Source organism: Otolemur garnettii, unplaced genomic scaffold (genome assembly GCF_000181295.1).
Source record: "Otolemur garnettii isolate 467f Iridium unplaced genomic scaffold, OtoGar3 scaffold00001, whole genome shotgun sequence".
NCBI classification, from domain to species: domain Eukaryota; kingdom Metazoa; phylum Chordata; class Mammalia; order Primates; family Galagidae; genus Otolemur; species Otolemur garnettii.
The window spans coordinates 66,112,015-66,119,452 of record NW_003852396.1 but is presented as its reverse complement, the minus strand read 5'-3'; positions in this window follow the sequence as shown (position 1 = coordinate 66,119,452).

The following is a 7,438-nucleotide window of genomic DNA, read 5'->3' as shown; positions in this document are numbered from 1 at the left end:
GCGCAGTGCGTACATAGTAAGAAGGAGCTTAGGCGTTGGGATCGTACAGAACAGCTAACTCACTGGTCCTCAATCTTTTTGGCATCAGGGACTGGTTTCATTGAAGACAACTTTTCCATGGACCACAGATGAGGGAGATAAGGTCTCTGGGTAGTCAAACCTCTCTGCTAATAATAATCTGCATTTTTAGTTACTCCTCAGGGCTGCATCACTGCCTCAGCCCACCTCAGATCATCAGGCAGAGGGTGGCACCTATGGCTCAAAGGAGTAGGGCGTTGGCCCTATATGCCAGAAGTGGCAAGTTCAACCCCAGCCCTGCCAAAAACTGCAAAAAATAACAGATCATCAGGCAGGAAATTGTCATAAAGATCTCACAACCTAGATCCCTCACATGCACTGTTCACAGCAGTTCTCACTCCTATGAGAGTCTTAATGCCTCTGCATATCTGACATGTGTGACATGTGTGACATGTGTGAGGGGCAGCAGCAATAAATACAGATGAGGCTGGTCACACCTGCTGGCCACCCACCTCCTGCTGTGGGGCCCCGGGCCTAACTGGGCTCAGGAACCTCAGTGCTAACTCTGCCACTCTTTCTAGGTAATTGACTTAAACACCTATTCTTCGATTTATTCACCTATAAAATGGGAATCACATTCAAATTTATCCTAGAGTAGCTATGAGGCTTAATTCTTAAAATAATGTAAAGAATTCAGCCCAGTATCAGAAGTATAATACTAGCTTAAATTAGTGTCTTTTATTCTAGTAACAGCTGCAAACAATCTGATGTTGTCAGTTTTAAAATTATCCTTGCAAATAATGATTCTAGCTATCACGCAACTTTAAATTTTAAGACCTGTTCTTGTTTTTGCAAAACAGAGGCCTATAAACAATAGTCAGATATAAATATTTAACCCAGAAATACCTTTTTCCTTAGAAGGTATGTGAGGAAAGAAAAATCAGAATATCTTGCCAAACTCTGTAAGCTGTCGTACAAATTGTAATTGTCTGCCGTTTTCCCAGTCCTTCCAGAATTCCAAATTCTTCCCCTCAACATCAGAATATCTGAATGACAGATAGCTGAACCACTGGCCATGGGGCTCCAAAAGATTATCAATCCTGCGTGTTACAAAGAAAAATTCAGTAAATTCCATCAGGTAGATAATTGATTTTTTTTTCAAAACAATAGGTTAATCTCAAATTAGTTGATTACAATCACCTGAGTATCATTTCTCTACAAATAGCAGAGAGAGAAGCTATCAATTGGTATACGTACGTTTAGAAAAATTCAGGCTTTATCTAAACATGAGGATTTTGTTTCTACAAATTCTTCCTGATCATTATACTTACCTCAAACCATGTCCTTAGAAGGAAAATTATCATAGAACTTGAAAACTGAAAGGGGCCAACATGGAGATTTCATACAAAACTTGTCATTTCACATGTACAGAAATCAAGACTCAGTGAGTTTTGAGTACTAGCCCCAAATTCCCTGCCTAATTATGGTAGGATTATAAATTGAAACTAATTCTCAATCCAATGCTTATGTTTTCTTTGTAGCTGTATCAAACTGAGAAATCTGTAAATTATAGTGTGTATTGTCTAGGTTTTTTAATGTCTGTCTATTAGAGTTTAAATAAACTGATAATTATTGGTATATTGTTTTGAGCTCATGGCCGGTAGGATAAGGTAAGAGCAAGAAGTCAGCTATTTATAGATATAGCTATTACAGCTATAATAGGTAAGCTATTTATAGATAAGGAAGCTTCCCCAGTGAAACTCCTAGGACACAATTCAGTAATGAAAGGTGACGAGCATTGACAAAGATACGAAGACTAATAAATTTATATCTCTATATAAATACATATATTTGCCTTAGCTTACCTGTCTTTTCATTTTTTAGTTATGGAACACACATACACGTGACAGATCCATATTCTGTCATTTCCAATTACCAGATTCTATTGGGGGTATACAGCAGGTGGGAATGTAATCCTAAATTTGTTTTCACTTGTATGGTATGATTTTAAAATAGGATGTTTGTGTTATTCCTCTGCAGGTGTAAGAAGCAGCATCTGCTGAAATCCAGAGCACTTATTTAACACATTTGGGTTTTCTCAGGAAGATCAAGAGCTGTGAGAGAAATTATGATAAGGTAAGTTCTAAGAACCATGAACATGTTCTCTCGGGTTTCCATGCAGCTACCTGAGTTCAGAACTAAGTGAGTTTATTAAGTTGAGAAAAGAAAGACAAACAGCCAAATATCACTTTTGGGAGTGACGCAATTCATATTTGGGGATGTTGTTTTGATGTCTAGCAAAAATGGGCTTCCTAACCTTGAGCCCAGCATTAGATGGATTTACCATCCAGCCCCAAATCATGCTTGGCAACCAGAGTCCCTCCCAGTATTGCAGCCTGCCCTGTGTAATTTCCAGTGGAGAGCAGCAGATCCAAACGCATCTTCCTGCAAGCAGCCCACAGTAAACATAAAAAGAATGAGTTAAACCGTAAGTGATATAATCTGGCTTTGAAGTCCACCAATCAAATAAGCAACTCTCCTGACAAGGAAAAGGAAAGGGAATGAAGACAGGCCAGGGAAGTGCTGTAACGGAGTTGCTGTCACATGAAGAAAAAATTATGTGGGAGAACGATTACAAGAAGAAGTGCTCTCTGGGGTTACAGTAAGGCTTTTGTTGTTGTTTGGGGGGTTTTAACCTAGCAGCACACTAAAAGAATTTCTCCTGGGTGATAAAGGCAGCCACCGCATGAGACTTTCACTCCTATAAGAAGAAAACATGATCCTGGATGGAACTTTTGCCTGTTAGAACCTGTTAGAAGTTGTGTATTTTCAGAATCACAGTGGACTCATTATCTGTCTTATCATAGATTAGAGACTGCTGCCATTTGTGGTCTTAACTATTAAAAAAAAAAAAAGCCTGTAATAGGTAGTAGTTTGTAGTTTTGGAGGCATAATATCAAATAATTCTGTAAAGAGCATGTGGAGGTAACAGTGTATCTAGGTAACACAGGAGCCTAGCTAACTCCTCAATGAACTTTTCTCAATGAGAATTTGTAATTCTACTTTCGTAAGTCATCTGTGTGGTTGGATGTATTTGTTGATAAGGCCAAGGAAATAGAATGCATTGAAAGTTTAGAAAAGGAATCAAAAGGTTGATGAAAAGCAAGGTGATGGGGTTGGTAGAGAAGTCTGAGCCAAGCCCTGTCCTGGTAGAAGGTAGCCAGACCTACTTAAGATTCTCAACTGGATGTCACTCGGAGAGTGAATGAACCTGCTCCTCTCATAGTTGTGCTTGTTCGCCTGAGATTCAAGGTCATTCAGAAAAAAGTCTGGTTTAGTTTGGTAATTTGAGTTGGTCAAATTCTGATCATTTTATCTCCTTGACTAGACTAGAATAGTAAAAAAATATATAACAGAACCCTCCAGACTAATGATTTGGCCTGTATGGCTTCCATAACAGAAAGGCAGGCAGGACTTACTATTCTATTGTAAATATATCTCAGGGGCAAAAATGAATCATTGAAAACAATTACCAGGAAGGCAGGTCTCTATTTCGTAATATTTAATGCTTTCTATTTGTGACATGGATGGTGTACCACTTATTACCATGAGCAACCTCCAAAACATGGGTGGAATATCATTTAGAAAGTTGGTTATTAAAGACTTCTTAGGTCTATCTTTCAAGAATACCAAAGGTCTAATGGGTATGTCCAACCTGCAGCCTACAGAGTGCAGACAGAGCATGTGAGGACTTTTTGCTGCTCATCTGTGGTAGTGGATATAACAAAAATCATGCATGGACTTTTTTGGCTTTGCTCATCAGCTTTCATTAGTGTCTGTGTATTTAATGTGTGGCCCAAGACAACTCTCCTTTTTCCAGCGTGGCACAGAGAAGCCAATAGGTTGGACACCCCTAGATCAATCTTTTAAAATTTGACACTTAAAATTTATACTTCTGCAAGCTAACATGTAAGCATAAATATATAATTAAATCTATAAGTACCCTGATCCTATCTTGTGTTCACTTTGAAAGGAAGGGAGTACTCCTTGCTACCAGGCCTCTGCTCCTGCAGAGAAAATAGACCTCTGTGTTCAAAAGAGAAGACTGGCTTCTCTTATCTTTCCCCTTCAAGTATGCAATGGGAATACTTTAAATTTAAGATACACTGTTTCCTACATTTACCCAAAAAATAATATAGTGTTACAACTTGATGATGAGTGGCTAAAACCATGCTTGAACTAATAAAAATATTAAAAAGGAAAGGTTAATATCTCAGAAAAGGGGTATAAACACTTCAGTACCCAGGTAGAATATACGGTAGGGTTGGAAGTCAGGAAGTACGGTCTCAGATGCACACATTGAGATGTTCACTGGCTTGTCTACTATTGTGAGTGAGTATGAACTGGAGATAGTAGGACAAATGAAACTCTTGTGTTGGCTCTAGAACGTGGAGCTGTAGCTTTCTGCTGCTGGGATGGGATGCCAGTCTAGATACTAAGTTATAAATTAGCTACTGAAGAAAAAGGAAGCTCATTGAGTAAAGGGAAATCTCCTACTTCCTGAAAATGAAAAATATTGTACTGAAAGAAAAATGAGGAGTAATAAAAAAATGAAAACCCTGGGACTTCTATGGAGGAGCCAACCCCCAAATCCTTTGCAAAACAAAGACCTTTAACAGGGAAATAAAGGTGGCCCGAGGTCAACAGGGTGTCCTGCTCCAGAAAGAAACAAATGTAAACCTCAATGTATGACCCTAACTTAAGACCCTGGATTTCTCTAGGTTAAGCTCAGCCCAAGACCAGTCCATTGTTAATATTTAGCTGAATAGATGATTGAATAAATAGATTAATTATGAATGAATAAGACTGTTTTCTACAACAGATGTGTTTGCACATCTAATTTGGAATAAGTAAATGCCAGTTTTCTTCCTTTTCCCCATATTCCCAAAGCTTTTACAACACCATCCTGTTAGCAGATGAGGACACTAAAAGTTTAAAGAAAACTGGTAACTTAGGAGAAAGCTACATTTATCCCCAACAGATCTATCAGAAAGAATTAATCTCAGAAGTTCAAGGCTGCCTGGTTTCTGGGCACCAATAAATCCCAGCATAATAAAATCAGATCATCATGAGAGCATTTTAACTTTAATTTTGCCCTGAGATTTATGAAGTTTACAATCGTATTTATAATAAGTGAGTAAAATAAATGCGTAGCAGTTTCTACAGGAATGTTGGGATATTCAGAGAGATTTTCCAAGAACTCTTTGCAAAAACTTATTTAGTTTCTAGAGGAGCTCAGAAAATACAGTCACTCATTTAATTAACTATCATAGGTCTTAGTCTATTGTTGTATATAAGCATCGGCATGTAGATTTTTGTCCGATTGTTATCCTAGTAGGCATTGGCCCTATTTAGTTTATTTCTTATTTCTCCTTGGTGGTAAAGGAGTGAAAACTGTGATCTTCTGAAAGATCATTAAATGGACAGAGCAACAAATTGGAACAAGTAAAGTTCCGAGTAGTCTTTGAAGAATCCTGATTTGTATACAATGTAGACATCTACGTGGATAATCACAGTGTGTGTTACTTTATGGTCCCCGATTTTATTTAACAACAAATAGAGTTCCACTTATTCTTGGAAATACATTTATAAATTAGATCCCCCAATGTCTACCATGAGTTATATGATTTCAAGCGAAACAATATTATTACCCCAATCTATAAAAGAACTAAAAGGATATTTGCTATTATCACATCCTGGGGAATTTTATTTTCTGATAAAAAATACATAACCTTTTCCAGTTTGGGTTGTTTCTGCAATGTGGCTCTATTGGTAGTGACTGAAATAGTTATTAGGTCTGATTCATAGAGTTCTTGGTAATAGAACAAACATGCCCACATTCCCATGACTCACACCCTGGTTAACAAATCTTTCTACCATAAATCTGATGTAACCTTACTCGGGGAGATTATAAGCCCTATTGAGATACCTTCTCCTTGCTCTTACATTAAAAATTAAATTAAAACACTGATAATGGCAGGAGTATAGAGAAAGAGCACTTTTATAAACTGCTGTTCAAAGTATAATTTCATAATATCCTTCCAGGGACCAACATGGCATGTGCATTAAAAGTCTTTAAAGTGTAGCTGACCCTGACCTAGCAGTTTTTTAAAAGATTTGTCTGAAAGAAGTCAGTGCCCAAATGAATAAATATATGTAAGGATGATCAGCTGAGCATTGTAAACAGTTGCAATATATTGGAAGCAAGGTAAATAACTAAAAAGATTAGATGTATTAATATGCTCTGTAATAAATGATTGTTATAATAATGTCATAAACACTGATCAGCCATTCATAACGATGGTGCTTCTCTGAATGTATAGACAAAGGAGCATATTCACAATATATCATTAATTTTATTTTTTTTTTTTTTTTGAGACAGAGTCTCACTCTGTCACCCTCGGTAGAGTGCTGTGGCATCACAGCTCACAGCAACCTCCAGCTCTTGGGCGTAGGCAATTCTCTTGCTTCAGCCTCCCAAGTAGCTGGGACTACAGGTGCCCACCACAACTCCTGGCTATTTTTTGTTGCAGTTTGGCCAGGGCTGGGTTGGAACCCACCTCCTTTGGTATATGGGGCTGGCTCCCTACCCACTGAGCCACAGGTGCTGCCCACAATATATCATTAATTTTAAAACTCTGATTATAAGAAATTACATAAAAGTTACATTACATATATTATGCATTTGTATGTTTAGAAAAATATCTAAGTAAAGGGATTTTTTTTTACATTTTCTAATTTTTAAACAGGAAATAGACATGTAGGTATATAAACTGAGAGCGTAAAATAATTGGCAAACTAAGGAAATATTCTTCAGAGTGTAAAAGATGAAGCTCTTCCTTCATTAGAACAAACACACATGCACATACACACACGATACACCCCACCTCTTTACCATCCCCATTGTTTCGACCCCAGAAGGAAAGAGTTGGCCTCAGGAACCTACCGTGTTTTCCTGGGAACATGGCTGAGCAGTGACCCCTGTTTCTTAGTCTATAACAGGACAACCACTCCCACCTGTTAGTGTAAATCATAGAACCCAGGGTCTGGGTAATCATGGCATAGGGTGGGATGGGGGCAGAGTAAAAACTCATACAAACAAAACAATTTGATCAAGCACCAATAGTAGCAAAAAGAATAGGAGACGTGATAGCCCAGGCTAGAGACGAAAAAGAGACTTTGAGGAGGAGAGAAGGAAAAGACAACAGTATACACGCTGCTCTCTGGCCAGATGAAGGCGGCAGTATACACGCCGCTCTCTGACTAGGTGAAGGCGTCAGTATACACGCTGCTCTCTGGCCAGATGAAGGCGGCAGTATACACGCCGCTCTCTGACTAGGTGAAGGTGTCAGTATACACG